Consider the following 19,792-nt stretch of genomic DNA (forward strand, 5'->3'; position numbering starts at 1 on the left):
GGAGAAAACAAAATCCATCACAATTTCCACAAAAATATTTAGCAGTGCAACAGTTTTCAGCATTGATTTCACCAAATCAGCATATTAGAATGATTTCTGAATTATAATGTGACACTGAAGACTGGAGTAATGATGCTGAAAATTCAGCTTTACTATCACATTACATTTTACAACAGAAATCAGTAGCAGTAGTAGTAGAAAATCATAAAATTCTACTGGTATCAACTACTGAAATTCTGCTATCAAAACAAACCCATGCTGAATACTGATGCAAAACCATCAATCAATCACTTCAATGCTCACCAAGGACAGGGGTCAAAAGACAGGGATGTTAAACTGTAAACAGTCATACTATAACATTCATAGATAAGTGTCATGCCCACAGCAGAATGTGGCCAGATCTGTGTCACACTGTAATGAGGGCTGCAATGCTAGCGGCAGTTTTTCTATTTCCTACCCTCTGTCCTCCCACTTACTTACACACTCCTGTCTCTCCATCTCCACACACATAACGTACCCCACGGCAGCATTAACAAACTCCTGTGGTTTTTAAATAGAGCAGCAAAATCTCAGTCACAGCAACCCACGGCTGCTGCCTCTCCATCTGCCTTCCCATTTCCTTTCTGTCTATTCTTCCCTCTGACTCAATTCATGGCTCCTTCCATTCACAGGCTAAAAATATAAGTGAGGCCCTCACCTTGCCTCTGTGTCAGTGCGTCAGAGCGTCAGTAGGCTGAATAAACGTCAGCTGCTCTCTTCTCTTTAGTGCTTGAAGATTCAGGTGGGTTCCATTAGAATAACCTCTCTCTTTCGCCATTAATCTGATTCTACCCTGTTCTGAAAGCTCTGTATGATTCCCATAGGATGTGTCACACACTGTCTCCCTAGGGCACAGGGATCTTGTATATATCTGTGTCTGACAGATAAATGCAGATGATGCATTACCAACATCCTCCTTTTAACATCATTCTTTTATCATTTTTAATGTTTAAAATCTGTGTTGCAGCACTAAAAAGCTATGGTGATTGCATTGCAAACACATTACACGCATATTTAGCTGTGGTGCTCAAGTGGGAAATGAAGGTTCAAATCTCATCTATGCCCAGTTTCCTGCTGAAAAGACCAGTATTCACCAGAATGATTCCCATGTTAATGCAGGCTGGTTCATGCTGGTCTAGCTGGTTAATATAGTCAAAAAGCCTCATTGGAATCAGTGTTGTTATTGTTAACTAAAACTAAAAAATATATATATATATATATTTTAATTAAAATAAACATTAACTAAATGTTTTATTATGTTATTTCAGTTAGTCAAAAAGGCAAAATTTCATTTAGTCTAAGTACTAAAAAATGTGCTAAAACTAAATTAAAATTAATAAACACTAAATTATGGAGGCTTGTTTCCACCACTCAATATAAAATTTTATATCTTATAATTTTATAATTCTGATTTTTTTCTCACAATTGCAAGTTTACATCTTACATCAAACTTTTTTCTTTGAATTGCGTGATATAAAGTTGCAATTGCGTGTTAAAAAGTCAGAATTGCATAATACTTTTTTTCTTAATTGTAAGTTCATATCTCGTAACAATTGTGAGTTATAAAGTCAGAATTGTGATATAAACTCGCAATTCTGAGAAAAAAAGTCAGAATTGCAAGAAAAAACTTTTCTGACTTTATAACTCGCAATTGCTAGTTTATATCTCGCAATTGCAACTTTATGTAAAGATGTAAACTCGCAATTCTGAGAAAAAAGTCAGAATTGTGAGATAAAAAGTCACAATTATCCAGTTTTTTTTTATTCCGTGGCGGAAACAAGTTTCCATGCTAAATAGATACATTTTAAAAAATAATGCAATGACTAAAAAACACAACAAAATAACAAAATTTTTAACTAAGATTAAAATGAACATGGACAATAAAAATAAAAACTCATTTAAAAGGTACACTATGTACCGTTGGCGCTCTAGTGGTTAATAAACAAAACTGCATGCGTCTTGCAGAAGAACACTGTAGCTGGAGCTATTTCTCATATGACGAGTCACGCAGGTACTGGGATACTCCGCAGCAGCAAAAAAAGATAAATAGTGTACCTTTAAAATATGAATAAATACTAACATAGTAGAGTAATGATAATAAAATAGCACTGGTTGGAATATCAGCAACTAAAATACAACATATGCTTGCCCTCCAAAAAAAGCTTTTGTTGAAAAAAAGGATTTGTTGAAACGACTGCCTATAAAATCTTGCATCCAGCATGGAGTGACTCATATGCTGGATGATATGTTTTATAGGGTACAGTGCAGTCCACCAGCCTGGTGTGTAAAGCCAGATTTTAACATTAATAATGGAGGCCACAGACTCTCAGAGAGCAAAGGGAGTCTGGGTGAGAAAAAGAGAAGGAACAAAAAAAACCTATGATCTGTCTGACAAGGCTGTTTGAAAAAAGAAGAGATAAAAAAGGAACCTAATTTTAAAAAAGCACCTGACATTCAACTTCAAACTTTACCTTTAAACCATGCTGTAAAGGTGGGTTCAGACAAGGTTGTCTGATAAATTTATGCCTGTGCAATAAAAGTCATTGAATATATGCTATCAACTCTGTACCTGGGATAGATCTAGACCATAAATTGCTTTTATGTGAATCTCGATCGCAGAAAACTGATTTTCCGGTGTGAAAGCTGCCAGGAATGTGGTTTATTCAGGCCAGTAGAGACAGGTGGTCTCACCTGTGATTCCATGGAATAAACCCACCATTTTCCTGGCTGTTCTCGAGCATCTTTCTCAGCTCTGCATCTCCACTCTCCGTTTCTCAAAATCTCGCTCAAATTCGCCAACCCTGCAAGCCGCCTCACCTGAGCAAAGGTAAAGTGTCTTTGTGCGTCTTTCATCTGAGAGTCTCACGCTGTTGTCTTTTCATCCTTTGGAGCTGAGAATGTCATGAGACTCGCTCTCTCTTTCTCTCCATATGATGTCTTAGCTGACCCCAGGCCTGGGCTAATGTCAGTGGGCCATCTGTGATAGGAACCCTGGGGCCCAAGTGGCGGAGGGCCACATGCCTGCCTGCCCACTTCCTGAGTTCAGCCCACACACTGGGCCTGGCCATTGCAATGCCTGCACACACACATACAGTATGATGCACACAAACACATACAGACACACAAAAAAATGCTGCCGGCAGTACACTGTACACAGTCAAACACTGAAATCTACATAAACATGCTATAAGCCAAGGGGTCAGCATGACTGAACTTCCTACCTACTCTCTGCTGCTTGTGCTCACATTATGCATTTCAAGCCAAACACAGCATAAATAACTATACAATCATCTGGTCTGGAGATCACATTAATGTTAAAAACAAATCATGATTCTGAATGTCAACACTGGATCCCATTTTTTTCACCTTCTCTCTCTCTCTCACTGAAGTGTGAGTCACTGAGAGCTTGCCCATTTGGCTCAGGTTGGGTATCCAGGTCTCACTGTTTGCTACAGATCTGGCATTGGCCAGGACCGAACAGACGGTATGGAGAGCTTAGCCCAGTCGGAGCCTAGGCCACAGACACAGAGAGGGGACGCAGTCAGGGTCTGTCCAACCTCCATCCACACACCTCCACACTCTTCTGGCACTCGGATCAGTGACATTTGCGTCACAAGGCACAGCTAGAGTAGGTTTGAATGAAAGCCTAAGCATTCATTATGAAAACCTGGCCATGCTGTTTCGATCAGACCCTGATGCATTCGCCCTCTAGTCGCTCATCTGCGGTTTCTAATGACGGCAGCTGTACATTTTAGCACTGTTTCTTCTACCTTTGATCACGGACAGTTTTGGTCAAAATAAAAAGATGATTTATATGGGCCATCTGTCTTTTAGCTACTGTATAAAAATAAAATATTATAAAATATGATTGATATTACATTATTTTATATTATATTATATTATATTATATTATAATACAGCTAAAGTACACACACACACACACACACACACATATATATATATATATATATATATATATATATATATATATATATATATATATATATATATATATAATTATTATTATTATTATTTTTTTTTAAACAGAATTTTTGGTATGTCCTCACTAATTAACTAATCGAATATATATGGAAAATATATTCAAAAATATTAATGCAAGAAAATTATTAACAAAATGACAGCAGCGATATATTCCAGCCTTTATAAAAAAAAATTATGATAAAATATGATAAAAATGGCCATCTACCTTTTCAGGTATAATATAATATAATATAATATAATATAATATAATATAATATAATATAATATAATATAATTAATACATAATGAAAAATGGAAGATAAATTGAATGCATTAAAACAGAAATAATCAAGAAAAGGATTAACCAAATAGAAATTATTGAACAGTGAACAGGAAGCAGCCACAAAATATGCAAACCATCTACACCTCAGCATAATTAATTCGTAGAATAGCCACATTTACTCACACAAAGGTCGGAGAAGTTAATAGGGGCAAAATGCCAGTCGCGTCACCATGGACACGCTGCCTCTCTCCTGTGCATCTCTCTAATGCTGCTCAGGTAGCAGTCTTGACTTTTAACCCGCACTGATGGTCACTACAGAATCATTCAAGACTGCAGATGCCGAACCCGTTGTCAGGAGACAACAAAATGCTAAGCTATTTCATCAGTATCTGTCAACACATGACAAAAAGGGACCTCTATGTCAGCACAGAGTTTCTTGGGAAAAAAGGAAATCATGTGGGAGTGAGTGAGTGTGGATGTGCTGATTGTCTCTTTCACTCCTCTTCATCAGAGGGAGGAGCGTTGTGGCGCAAGGTCATAGAGGACCATTCCTCTCAGGTGTACAGGTGGCCTCCTCCTGCCATCTGTACTCTATCTTTCTCTATTCATTTCAGACTTTTTGTCTCTAAATGGAGCTGCTTTCAGCTTAGCCATTGAATGGTGGAATTTTTCATCAAAACACTATTTTCTGTACTCCTAAGAAATCAGGTCCTTAACTATAAATGGCTGATTCTAATCTGCATGTGAAGATGCCAAACATCCACTTCTGCCTGGAAAAGGAATGAAAATGTGTCATGATTATGAGGAAAATGCATACTAATGTGAGAAAATGAGTGGCGAGAAATTGTTTCATTCAAGTAAACTGAAAAGAGGAAGTGTACAAAGAAAGCAAATGAACACTGTGTATAGGACACACAAAAGAAGACAAGGTCAGATACTGAATGAAGTGCCATCTTGTGCTCTTTGAAGGCTGATGGTTGGTCAAATATTTATCTAGCATTTTTAGGGTTTTATAGAAATAGTTCACTTTCACTCATATACTCACCGTCATGTCATTGCAAAAAAAGCTTTCTTTTTTCTATGAAATGCAAAGGATACAAATACAAAGAATTTTGAATAATGTACTGGTTGCTCTTTTCCTTGCACTTACAATGAACTGGGACCGGAGCTTTCAAGCGCCAGAAAAAAACAAAACAAAACAAAAACCTCAGCAACTAAATGTAATAAAATAAGCTGAAGTTGAAGTACTAAAAGTACTACTTACTAAAGCTACAGTAAAACTGAAATAAAAATAGCCTAATTAAAGCTAAACAGAAATATAAAGTACATAAAAGTTCTAAAATTAGAATAAAAACTGAAAAAAAATCTAATTTAAAAATATTACTGAATACTATAATAGTATATAAATAATATTAAAACAACCCTGCAAACTCTTCTTTTAATGAATCAACTGATCCGATTCACAAATCAAGAATCATGGACTGATTCATTCAACACACCCAGCTCAGTGACCTGGTCGAAGCGGTTCACAAGTTCAGTAGATTATTAAGCAAATGGAAGATCATCAGTTATCAGCTGAAATTATGGTCTGTTCCTCAAACAAATTTATCCATCTTCAGAAGACTATTCTGCTGAATCATATGGACCACATTTATGTTCCTTTTATAATTATTTTGCATTCTTTTCAAAGCTTGAAATCTTCAGTACAATTTAATTACATGATATGGCCACATTATTAAAACATTTTCCCTTTGTGTTCCACAGGAAAAAGAAAGTCTTACAGGTTTGGCATAACATGAAGCTGAGTTAATGTTGTCTTTTTAGGTGAACTATTCCTTAAATTAATTGAAATAATTCCTTCAAAACTGATCAGTAAATTGGGAAAACAAACTAGTAGACTCATTCCAATGGCTTCTGGGTGCATATATCTGTTATGTGTGATACACACACACAAATCCAGAAAAACAAGTCTTTGGGCTAATCAAATAATGGCAGGCAGAAAACAAGCAGTAAAGAATGCAGTGCCCAAACCTGGACACAATTACTTCCTGTCCCACTGCCAAGACAGAGCAATTGATGAAGCGGGGTCTGTATCGGGTTGTTGTGCACAAGGGTCTGCTGTAATCCCGTGAGTGCAGCGGTGGCAGGCTAACATCGCATTACTCTCGTGCTCACGAGCGGGCAGAGCTTCCGCACCGGTCGTTAATTGCTTTCTCTCTCACACCGGCAGGTCAGAAAGATCCGCCGTGGCGGGCTACCCTCCGCTGACACGCTTTAGATGTTCAGAACCCAAGGGACAAGTGGAAACACCAAACAAACAACAAAACCAATCTGTACACAAGAGATGCTTGATATTCCTTGACGCATGTCAAACGGGGCATTTCCCGAACCCCGTCACAGAGACACCTCTCCGAACTAGCAGACGAATCCAGAGCGTGGAGTATTTGTGAATGGAAAATGCTTTAGCACACTTGGCAGGGAGGATCATTCCACTGCTATCAGACAGACTATTACAATTCTTTCTCTACACAAGCAGAAATACAACAGGAGGAGGAGGATAGAAGAAAACAAGGAGGATGTGCTCTCCTGACCTGCATCTCAAGGTCACTGTTGAAAACGTTCAGCATTTCTGAATGAGACTTAGATTGTACGTGCATATTAGTGTGGGTTGTATGCGAAAGAAATTGCTGCATCTTTAAACTTGTGACGTTCAACTAGACGCGCCTCTGACATTCGCCTGGTGTCTGCATGGTGTTCCCCTGCGTTATCGCCGGAGCCTTCCCTCACATAATGAATTATGCCATGCTGATAAGGCAGACAGCTGTTTGGGGGGGTAGCACATCCGGAGACAGATGAGACGCAAACAAGCATTTTTTAATAATTCCTGGTGCAGTTGATGGATGACATGAGGCATGTGAGCCCAGGGGGAATTTGGTGGGGGTATGTGAGGGGTGTCCCTCGACCGAGAAGGGAACTGACATTCCTCTGCACACAGACGCTAGGATGCATCAGTATCAATGGAAGTATAACAGCTACGTGCCATCCACAACAAGTGCATCGCCAGGAGAGAACGGTAGAAGAAAGGGCATGCACAGGAAAAGGATTCCTAACAAACGCAAGGTTTGTTAATTCCTTGTGTTAACATTACGGCAGTGTACGAGCTGTACGGGGAAATCGAGCACGCAGAGGCTCTGTCACTGACAGCTTGCTGCAACCCACAGATAAACAGCTAACGCACGCTTCTCCGCTCCCGTACCTGCCCTCGCGGCTCGCATCAGCCCCCTGTCAGTTTACAAGCACAGACGGGGATATCACCTCTCTGATCAACACTAGATACATTGGTAGAGACAACGCGAGAAGGGGAAAAATGGATTTGTGAACCAACCTGGCTTCTCAAGGTCCTCGGTCATCCACAACATTCCGCCAATCTCAAATTCTCCTTGTCCATTCTAGGAGGTCAGGAATAAAACGCCAGCGAGCCCCAGCCGAAACTCCCATCAATCAGAAGGCTCTCGCTGATAGAGCGTATACTAGGAGACCTACTGATGTAAGCTAGTCACCAGAGAAAATACCCAGTCGTGACGCATATCCAGGAACAAAAATAGCACTGGGGCCCCTAGAGGGACTATACAACAGACTACACTGAGAGGTACTTTCGCAGTGCCTCCTCTTCTGGGCTGTTTTAGTGCCTTTTAAATCTCTAAAAAGCTTGACATGAACACAAACAGATGGGACAAAGTACTTTACGAAAAATCACAGACGACCTTTTGAACGTTTGCTTGCATTTGTGCGCAACGACGCTCTGGTTTTATCGGGCAGTGATTTAATTGCAGTCTGGCCTCGGTGCCTTTGACCCTGGGATTGTCCACAGAGTGTGGTGTATAACAACACGGTATCACCGCTCACCCCTCCCTCCCCACCTCCCGCAGGGCTATAAATAGCTCACCAGGCTAATTCTTACAAAATCCCTTTATAGATGTGCTTTCACCGATCACTCTCGGCCAGGCCGAGACACTGATACGATTAGCGTTTAGATCACGGCACATAATTGCGAGTCTGTGCGAGCGTGTATGCATTTAGCAGGTAACAGAACAAACGGTGACATTGGACAGGTGTGCACTGCGACAATCCCGAAGAGAGGATTTAATGGGAGAACCAGGCTGCTGAGCGGAGACTTCCGGCCACCTCCATCACCGCAGAGAGGATTAATTCAAACTTATGCTAATATATTTATCTCCGCCACTCCGTGTCATGAGTGACAGCAATGCAGCTCTTCTGAGGGTCACCTGAATGAGCTGTCGACTCAAGAGTTATGGCCACATCGGCCCACAGCTGCGGCGCTGTTCCAGGGAGCATTTACTCAACCTGCAGATGACATCAAGCTGTCAGGAGTCACCACGATAACGACCATCCCGGTTATCCCAAAGATGAATCAGTTAATCACATCTGCGAGCTAAACATACACAGCTATTCAGCAGACTTTTGCCCTTACCACAGAATCCAATTTACACAGCTAAATATATTTGACCAGGTCTGACCTCTGGAGAGCGACTCAGTGACTAACCGAGAATCTGGCCAACTGGGAGCCAGTATCCCCCATGACATCGCCCACTCAGAGATGCAGAGAATAAATAAAAAAGGACCCAAACCAGTTCCCTGGGGGTTCTCACTCGCTGTCTGAACAAGTCTCTCTGTAAGCCAATCTGTTGGTTTAGCTACCAATAGATCTCCAATAGGGCACCACATTAAAATGTGTTGGATTAAGAAAAGAAAGGCAGAAATTTGTCAAAATACTTATTTAATAAAATACATTATGAATTTAAAAACAGTTAATTATGGTAAGTCCAGTAAAAATGGAGGCTTTTATGGCATTTAGCTTTTTAAATATCTTTAATAAAATAACAATCACTTTGTGAATGTCACAAATCTACCATTGTGATAGTTTCAAGGTCACAGAACATTTTAGAAATATTACATTTATTAAAATGTAAACTACCATTCAAATTTTTGGAGTTGGTAAGATTTTTAAAATGTTTTTTTATTTTTTTTAAGTATCTTATGTTCAGCAAGCCTGCATTTATTTGATCAAAATACAGTAATATTTGAAATATTATTACAATTTAAAATAACTGTTTTCTATTTTAATATATTTTAAAATTTAATTTATTCCTGTGATGGCAAAGCATAATTTTCTTCAGAAATCATTCTAATATGCTGATTTAGGGCTCAAGAAACATTGTGCTACATTATATTTTTTCAGGATTCTTTGACGAATCGAAAGTTCAAAAGAACAGCATTTATTTGAAATGTATTTTTCGTAACAATGTAAAAGTCTTTACTGTAAATTTTAATCAATTTAATGTACCCTTGCTGAAAAAAGCATTAATTTCTTTAAAAAAAAAAAAAAAAGGTACTGACCACAAACTTTTGAAAAGTAGACTACTTTTTTTTTTTTTAAATCAAAATGCTTTCATGCAATATTATTTATGATTCGCTATCAATATCTATGAATATAAATCAATCTTTTTCTGTTTTACTGAACGATCAGGTGGTATTCACCACAGGCGTCCATCACGAAGAATGCCATCTGCTAACTGTGGAGAAATAAAGAGCAGGCTTCATCGATGTTCCACTGTTTTGTTGCACAAATTAATTATTTATCCACCTATACCTACATGCATGCAAGCATACAAATGTATACAAACTCCTACTAAATGCACTAACACATAATAGAGCATTTCTTGCTAAACTAGGCAGGTGAAGTTTAATTAATATTTAACTGCTCAGAATGTGAATGCCCTTGATCTAAAAACCGCGTCAGTCCACATTCTGCCTACATGTAGGTGCCCCTTAACCCAAGTCACTGCTGATGAGACAATGTGCTGAGCGTGAGAGCAAATAAAAAGGCTGTAGTGCCATCCGTGCAGACAGGTACAGGCCTGTCATGTTCACGGTAACGGTCAGAGAAGAGATAACGGTCTAGGACAAGATCTAGGGCAGGATGGACGTCTGGCTGTTTCTTTGCATCATCCTCAGTAAGCAAGCAGCCTGACAGGTCTGTGGCCAAGGGACAATAGGACAGGAACAAGATCTCAGCTGGCATTAGTGCTGAATGAACAAGTTTAATGGCTGAGGTGAGGCTCTGGACCTTTGCCAAGCTGCGAGCACTCCTTTAATCAGCAGGCTGCGATGAGGGGAGGGACTCAAGGGAACTGAAGGATCCTCCCATCACCACAGTACATTCTGTTTACCTCACAAACCCTAAGCTGGGATTGGCCATTATTTTTCCCCTTCTCATGGAAGTTTTCCCTCTTTGACGTTAATGGCAAATCTATTGTACAAACTACCTTGAGAAGTAACCTCACTGCCGAACTGCCACTGTGGAGAGATTACGGTTACAGTACCAAACCTTTGAACTTTTTGACACTGATATATTGCAACTAATTAGTCATGGTATTATTCATAAGATTATCATTACTTCATCAGCAACCACTGAGAACTCACTGAAGTTAGACATCTTGTGAAACAAGATGAAAGACATGTCAACCTCTGTTTCTTGTATATTTAGCATGTATTAATTCTAAGATCAGATGATCTATTCCAAACTGTGTTATAAGCGAAGGATTGTACTTATGAGCAAAATCAATCTCCATCTTCCCTCAGGGCATTTCATGCAGTATTTCTTAATTTGACATTTCATTTGAGGACACAAAAGTTCTTGCAAACACTTGCTGTACATAAAAAAAAACTTTTAATTACTTTTTAAAATTTAGAATCAGACCCTATATATATATATATACACACACACTATATTGCCACAAGTATAGGGACACCCCTCTAAATCATTGAATTCTGGTTCCAATCACTTTCATGGCCACAGGTATATAAAATCAAGCACCTAGGCATGCAGACTGCTTCTACAAACATTTGTGAAAGAATGGGTCGCTCTCAGGAGCTCAGTGAATTCAAGCGTGGTACTGTGATAGGTTACCACTAGTGCAATAAGTCTATTCATGAAATTTCCTCACTACTAAATATTCCAAGGTCAACTGTTAGTGGTATCATAAAGTGGAGCAATTGGGAACAACAGCAACTCAGCCACAAAGTGGTAGGCCACGTAAAATCACAGAGCAGGGTCAGCGCATGCTGAGGCGCACAGTGCACAGAAGTCTGGGTTTGACGGTTGCCAGGAGAATGGTACTTGTCTGACTGCATTGTGCCAAGTGTAAAGTTTGGTGGAGGGGGATTATGGTGTGAGGTTGTTGTTTTTTTTAGGGGTTGGGCTTGGCCCCTTAGTTCCAGTGAAAGGAACTCTTAATGCTTCAGCACACCAAGACATTTTGGACAATTTCATGCTCCCAACTTTGTGGGAACAGTTTGGGGATGGCCCCTTCCTGTTCCAACATGACTGCGCAAAAGTGCACAAAGCAAGCTCCATAAAGACATGGATGAGCGAGTTTGGTGTGGAGGAATTTGACTGGCCTACACAGAGTCCTGACCTCAACCCGACATAACACCTTTGGGGTGAATTAGAGCGGAGAATGCGAGCCAGGCCTTCTCGTCCAACATCAGTGCCTGACTTCACAAATGCGTTTCTAGAAGAATGGTCAAAAATTCCCATAAACACTCTCCTAAACCTTGTGGAAAGCCTTCCCAGAAGAGTTGAGTCTGGACCACAAAACCAGTCATAAGTACCACGGATATATTTGTAGCAATAGCCAACAATATATTGTATGGGTCAAAATTATTGATTTTTCTTTTATGCCAAAAATCATTAGGATATTAAGTAAAGATCATGTTCCATGAAGATATTTTGTAATTTCCTACCGTAAACATATAAAAAACATTATATTTGTGAGTAGATATGCAATTTTAAAGGCGATTTTCTCAATATTTTGATTTTTTTGCACCCTCAGATTCCAGAATTTCAAATAGTTGTATCTCGACCAAATATTGTCCTATCCTAACAAACCATACATCAATGGAAAGTTTTTTTTATTCAGCTTTCAGATGATGTATAAATCTGAATTTCAAAACATTGACCCTTATGACTGGTTTTCTGGTCCAGGGTCACACACACATATATTTATACACAATTTAATATATACTATAATTATAATAATTAATAATAATATAATTCACTGTAAACAAGAATAATAATTTAGAAACAGAAAGTTTTGCTGTAAATAATAATAATGTTTTTGTTATTTGCTTTGTTTTTCACAGACACAATGTTAATTGGAAACTTCAATTCCCCCAGTACACCTTTACTGCATCAATTATTAATATTACGTATTGCTGAAAGTATTATTTTCCCATGGAGGTGTACAAGAAAGACAACTTCTGATATCTGTATCAAAGTGGTTTCATTTAATACTGAATAATTAAACGTTTCTCTTTAACAATGTGTTTGCATCATAATCTATTTCTGGAGCTGTAATGAAAAAGCGTCTGTTTAGAACGGAAATGAGGGATGTTTTGTTTCCATGCTTAGCTGACAACAGAAGTTCGTGCCTTTAGGAACCATCAATCCTCCAGAGTGGTGTTTGTCAAGGGAGCGTACAATTGTATATAACTAGCAGCCAAATCAGCAGGGTACATCCTGAAATCACTTCTCCTGAGCCCGTTTTACTTTCGCAGTCATTCATTCACATTTGCTGGAAGTACTGGGGTTGTGAAAAGATACTAAAAAGAGGGAAAATCATGCAATAGTGGATAACTAGAGCAGAGAAAATTGGGAGGCAACCTGTGCTGGGTCTCATTTGTAACGCTGCACAGTACTTTCCATCAGATCCCTCAAGCACATGAGAACAGGGCACAGCCAACTGCTCGAAAACAAGAGCTTACGCACACATAAATGAATCACACAATTAGAGCATGTTAACATGTTAACAGTACAGAGGGGTTTGCAGATTCAGTAAGTGATTAACCTGAAGATAGTCTGGAACTGAGGCACAGTGCACCAAAAGCACTGCAGTATCCAATTAACACAAAACATCACAGCTATCAAAATACCTATGTTCTTCCATATAGGACGTGATAATTCAACTGTAAATACAGAGTGATCTTGAGGAGAAAACTATTATTCACTAGATGATCTGGGATATAAAAGAAAAAAAATCGATCAGAACAGCAACAATGAACCAAAGTGAAATAAATGCATTCTTTTATTCAAAGTACATATGATTTATTGTGTAAAAATAATCTAATAATCTTAACCAAAAGCTGAGTATGTGCAAAATGACACGATTTCACAATAGGACAGTTCACACAAAAATGAAAACATTTCATCATTTAGTCAATCTCATTTCATTCCAAATTTCCAGTGCAGATTTTTAGGGCCAGAGCACTGATCGTGCGAGGACCCTCTTGGAATTGCTCTGTTTTTCAAAATATAAAATTGTTCCACAAGAAAGGTATATATGTGACCCGTGCTGGCAAAATAAGTCGTAATGCAGGGGTAATTTCGAGCTACAGGCAAAACAAGTGAAAAATGTAAATTTTGGTCGAAATTGAGGTTGACAAAAATGAGCTCATTAAGCCCTCGTTTAACGATCCCAATGCTCCAAATAGCAAATAAACATCTAAAAGTATCTTTATTTGTACATTTTCTGAGAGGAGTACCTTTGACCATGAAAAATGCCATTTTTCTCTGCTCGCTCGACTGGCGCTTCCCTCTGAACAAATTTGGTATCCTTTTAAAGCACAGCATTCCAACTTTGTGAATATTCTTAGTAAATTATCGATGGTATAAGTCTGCACCAATGAAATGTGATTTTCAAACTCATGCTGATGTAAACAAAACGGTCTTACTCGTCTCTGACAGACAGATCCAAAGCGTGCTCACATAGACGCCTCAGGCAGCGCGCAATTACAACAAAATCTATCTTGGCAAGTATTTACGTAAACATTATCTGTTATGTCTTAAGTGAACGTTTGGTTAACTATTGGGGGAAAACATTTGATGTGTAATATATATTGAATCCCTGTGGTACATTAGGTTTTAATAAATAGGCTGTTCCATTAATGTTAAACAATTGTGGAAACATGGAAAAAAATGTTGAATATGTATTTTTTCCTATAGATATGGGTTTTGACTTGGTTTGTGCCAAATTTGGTGGTATTACCAGGGATTTTAATGTATGGTTGCTAGGTGATTTTGTTTTGGAACCCTCAGAAAACTTTAACTCAATTTTTCTCAAAATTGACTTTGCTGACTCTATCGAATTCAAACAGGTGTAGCTCAGTCATTTTTTTGTCGGATTCCAACAAATCATGCATCATTTTGAAGGTTTTTTAATAGAGAATGAGATTAACAATAACTAATTTTTCAAAATGTGCTCATTGCAACTCATTTTGCCAGCACAGGTCACATATATATATATATATATATATATATATATATATATATATATATATATATATATATATATATATACACACATCTACTAGTTGACCATCCTGACTATTAATACTCTACAAACAGCTAATGACATGAAGGAAAAACATCATACAGCTTTCAGGCTAATTTTCCTTAAACTACTGCATTCCAAGCTCAAGGTTTCATTAAAATCAAGATTAAATTAGCTTTTCATTCAACACACTGCAGGGTCACAGTCACAGATTTCTGACATCTCACTTCAGGCCTTGATAAACTGAGCGCAAATTCATGTCAGTGTTCCATTTGACCTCTCAACCCCGGCGTGACTCGTGGCAGGAGTGATTCTCCGACCTAGGAGGCCCGGTGGGAGTTCAGGGGGGTGCGTGTGTAGTCTGATGAAAACAGTCACTCAGCAGCCATTCCAAAACAAACAGGCTCTCAAGCGAGGGCTGCACAATTGCTCACTGGAGTGCAAGGCAGTGGCTCACACTCCGTGCACCATCGGGGACCTGCTTTCTCCTGTTATGCAACCCAAGAGCGTGTTTTCCTATCTGCGCCGCTCCCCGGCAGCTGTCTCCAATTTTGCCCGAAGGAAAAAAACGGGGGAAAGAAACCTTCTGGAGTGAATACCCCTCTGAGCATACTCCCCAGTGCAGCTCTCTCAGCAGTCTGTCATTCCACAAAGCTCAAGTTGCCCCACTGCACCTGTTGCATTCAGAGGCAAGGCACGGAGGGGGCAAGGCCGCCCCAAAAGAGACCCCTTGTCCGCAGTGTCGGTTTACAAAAATCGTCCAGACAAGCACGACCAATTTTAGCCTTGGCCCTGAGTCAGATCAGCTGGCTGATGTTGGGAATGAACACCGGGGGCTTCCCAAACAGAAGACCCCCTGTTGCGTCCAATTCCCCTCCGCTTGCCCGAATCATAACACGCTGCGGCACAGGTGACTCACCCGCTGCCGCCTGCCCGATGCAAGAACAAGAGTTCTATTAAAGTGCACAGCAAACAGATTCAGGCTTTGTATATGCCGCCCACCGCTTATTCAGCGCCAAGAACCGGATGCAGTCCACCAGGGCATGGAAAAAGGACCTCGGATCATGAGTGTAATTTGAGAAATTATATTTTTTCACTTCTGAACAATTACCGTGAATAGAACATTAGCAGCTGGAATTAACTAAATTGCTCTGACAACAAGTTTCAGCAACATAAGAATTCAAAAGAAATGTCAAGCACAAAAGGAAATTGCCGCTTTTTTTAAACAATGCTTATACATCAACTCTATATTTTAATTCTGTAGCATAATCTGTTTTGTTCTACATGTTTTCATGACTGAATTTAAGCTATTTTCATTCTTTTATAGAATGCTGTGCAAGGCTATTCACACATATGAGTGAAAAAAAAAAATCAAATCTTTAAACAAATGTCTATTTTACAATAAATAGTCTTATTAATGGCTTTCTGAAATTCAGTCCTTGCTCTTTTCATCACAAACTTCTAAATCCAGTAAATTAAGTACACCCTTTTGGCAACAGTTTTGTTTTTGCCTCCATTTGCACACCATTAGTGTAAAAATACAGGGCTCTAATCTAAACTTCTGTGCAAAAGTGTTGTGAAATATTTAGAATTTAAAAAAAACAGTAAAATTGTTTTAGAAGTGAAAAAAAAAAACAGTGAAACATGGTGCTCGCAACACCAAGGTCATGGGTTCACTTCTCAGGGAATGCATGAACTGAAATAAAATGTATCCAATGTAAATTAAAGAAGCAAATACCCCCAATCAATCAATCAATCCATTTATTTATTTGTCTATCTAATTCATTATCATGTTTGCTACAGTAAGACAAAGTCAATTCAAATCCAGGAATTTAAAACAAATTTAAAAGGCATTCTCATTTCGGCGCACAACTCTAACTGTGCGGCAGGTCTAAACTTGGCCCTTGATCCTGGATGAACAGTGGGGCACATTGAACATATTGTTGGACTCTAAAAATATGCTAGGCTGTCCCGTGGATGTCCCTGTAAGACTCTGGAACATTCTTAGAGTAAGTGCATGAACCACTCATATTCTCTAAATGACCTCTGCACTGTGAGAAAAACTGAAACTATTTCTGTTATTTAAGCTTCAAAAAATATCACCAAGATACCACTGTAGCATAAAAATAGTGGTAAAAAACTAAGACCAGTGGTTATAAAAGCTGGCAGGACTAGGTTAAAAAGAAAATTTTCTCCAGTGGGAGGATTCATTCCAAGGCTAAGCAGGTTAGTGAACATGAATAGTTTGCTGGAGAGGACGAATAAATGAATTTCTGTCAATGAGCTGGGGAACAGTATATCTATCTCTCTTGAAATGTGATCCACTCACAATGCGATGGCCTGGTCACAAGCGCCCCCTCCGAGCACCCCCCAGATGCCACTATCATCCCACCAGCCATTGCGTCGCAATCAGTTAGCAGTTTGAGAACGTCTGTTTGCTCCAGGAAAGGCTCAACATGCTGTGACATTATTTCCTGCAGTGCAAAACAAACACAAAGATCAAATCTGCCTTGTAAGACTTTGAGAAAGAATGACTCAGTTGGGTGTATCCGTGTTAACTCACATTACATTACCATATCACGGCCAGGTCATGACACTTAACGTTCCAGTTGTAAACTACACAAATGTTCCTCTCCTGAGGGGTTATTATGTTGCAGCCCGTTTCCAGTCAGATATTTGTAAGCTGGTGCCATGCCATGAGCTTGTTAAAATCTACTGTAAACTTCTCCGCTTTTGGGAAAAGAAATGACTCATTGAGGCTTTCAGCAATTACTCCAACAATCAACAAGACCTGTTCGTTTACAAAGAACATTGTACTAGAAAACATCTTGAATTGATCTCTCATTGAGAGATTCTGACAAGCTAATCACGCACAACAAAGATAAGATGCCAACTATACAATGGCTTCAAAAACACTTTTGCTGCAGAAATGTCTTTTATGTAAGCAAAAGTTCAGATTTTTTACATTAGTAGTTTATCAGTCCATTATAAGACAATAAAACAATCTAAAGCGATTTCAGTACAGTTTCTACAGGAACACTGCCTCCTGATTCTGATATATATATTTTTTTTTAATCTATCTATTTTAATATATTGTCACTGTACTATGGAAGCTTGTTTCCGCCATGAAATAAAAAATAAAAATTGCGACTTTTTTATTAAACGATTCTGACTTTTTTCTCATAATTGCGAGATAGAAACACAATTGTGAAGTCAAAATTTAAAGTAATATAAAGTCAAAATCGCGATAAAAAGTCCGAATTGCAATATAAAGTTGCAATTTTGACTTTATAACACAATTTTGACTTTATATCACACAATTGAGAGTTTCAATCTCGCAATTCGAAGAAAAAAAAGTGAGAATTGTGAGATGCAAACTCGCAATTGCGAGAAAAAAAGTCACAATTACCTTTTTCATTTTTTTATTTACTGGTGGAAACAAGCTTCCATATTGTACTAAAGCCAAGCCCAATATAATTTGATAATTATTACCTTTTGCAACCTTTTGATTACCAGCTCAGATTTGACAAAACTGACATAGAATGTTCCAGGTTAATGACAGCGGCAGTTTCCCCTCAAGCCGCCTCATATCTCCAAATGGAACATAAGCTTGTACTTTCTTCTTGACACTAACACTCATCTTCAACTACAGGATGGGACTGCAAAGAGCCTCCTTCTCCAACATTCAACATGAAATATGCATCCAATTATATAACGTATTATATAATGCATCCAAGACGTACTCTGCCATGCTGTGTGCTAATTAAGCCATGCAAGGCAAACACAACAGAGAGTGCGAGGAGCTGCTAAATTTAGGTTTCTCCCAGAGCCCATCCGCAGAACGAGAGATACATGAACGGATGCCCATTCGCTCACCCAGATCCGCATCTGACATCACACAGGGGAAAGATCCTGAGCTCGTTGGGGGAGAGAAATACAGACCTACAACAGCCAGGATGCAGAAATAGAGGAGGACAAGAAGGTAGGGAGAGAAAGAGAGAGAGAGAAAGAAAGAGGAAGGGAACATCTATCAAGGTTGCAGCATGTGCTTAAAACACACTCACAGCCAGACGCGACAATATATTCAGAGATAGAACGGAAAAAACTGTGTGTCAGTAGGAAAAAAACATGATAAAGTGTAGGAGCGGCAGAGAGTGTGAGGAGAGGGAGGGAGTAGTAAACAGTAAAGGAGGGAAGGACTGGGGTTGAAAGTGGCCTTGATGCAGAGTTAGTGACAGAGAATGAGAAAGAGAGAGAGAGAGAGAGAGAGAGAGAAAGAAAAGTGCAGCTGTGTCACTCCTCCACACACAAATCCAGGGTCTGTCCCACCAGAGGAAATCAATTCACCCCGCCACTGCCAGGGCTTCCAGTGCTGTGTATTTACACAAAGCAGATAGTCTAAGCCAATAAAGTGCTTCCCTCAGCAGGACATTGTAAAATCCAGACTACGATTCTCTTCCATTTACTCTGACCGTGCCAATCCAAGACTGAACATATGTAAAGCAAGACTAAATATTTCACACATCAAAATGCAAGGATCTACATAGTAATTGGGAGTTCCCCTCTCAAATGGGAATGAACCGTGTCCCTACAATCCCAAAGTGGTTTGGGCAGAACACTGACGTACCTATTTAGTGCTAATTAACACGGTTCAGCTTCCTGTGCTGAGCCCCAGTCTCAATGGGAGCCACATCGCCGCATCCAGTTGTGGTAAACACAGCAAAGCCTTCTGCGTCCTAAACTTTTCCTGCATCCCTCCTTGGATCTTTAAAACATTACTCACCGTGCAGCAAACTGGCAGCCCGTGACAGTGTTAAATGTTGGCTACGAAACCCTCAGACGGCCCCTGCATATATTTATGGAAAGGAACCTCAGCAAAAATTCCGTCAAACATAGTTGCATTTCAGTGCTGAGCCTTGAAATTTGCTGCTTCAAAATAAAATAAAATAAAATAAAATAAAATAAAATATAAAATAAAATAAAATAAAATAAAATAAAATAAAATAAAATAAAATAAAATAAAATAAAATAAAATAAAATAAAATAAAAAAATAAAATAAAATAAAATAAAATAAAA

At 38.9% G+C, this 19,792-nt stretch overlaps 1 protein-coding gene across 4 annotated transcripts in view; it reads right to left on the reverse strand.

The window, feature by feature from the left end:
• hivep2a (HIVEP zinc finger 2a) overlaps positions 1 to 19,792 on the reverse strand; it is a 79,242-nt gene that overhangs the window by 37,940 nt on the left and 21,510 nt on the right. Inside the window, exons 1-2 of one of the 4 annotated variants that reach the window (XM_048207361.1) lie at positions 7,689 to 8,208; positions 2,857 to 3,115 (exon numbers count right to left, since the gene is read on the reverse strand). The exons of 2 other annotated variants lie outside the window; for them this stretch is intronic. The gene's annotated coding sequence lies outside the window, so the exon portion shown is untranslated. Of the gene's footprint in view, positions 1 to 2,856; positions 3,116 to 7,688; positions 8,209 to 19,792 lie in introns of those variants that run through there. One more of the 4 variants, XM_048207358.1, reaches the window with a different exon arrangement.

The sequence above is a fragment of the Megalobrama amblycephala genome, linkage group LG11 (assembly GCF_018812025.1).
Source record: "Megalobrama amblycephala isolate DHTTF-2021 linkage group LG11, ASM1881202v1, whole genome shotgun sequence".
Taxonomy (NCBI): domain Eukaryota; kingdom Metazoa; phylum Chordata; class Actinopteri; order Cypriniformes; family Xenocyprididae; genus Megalobrama; species Megalobrama amblycephala.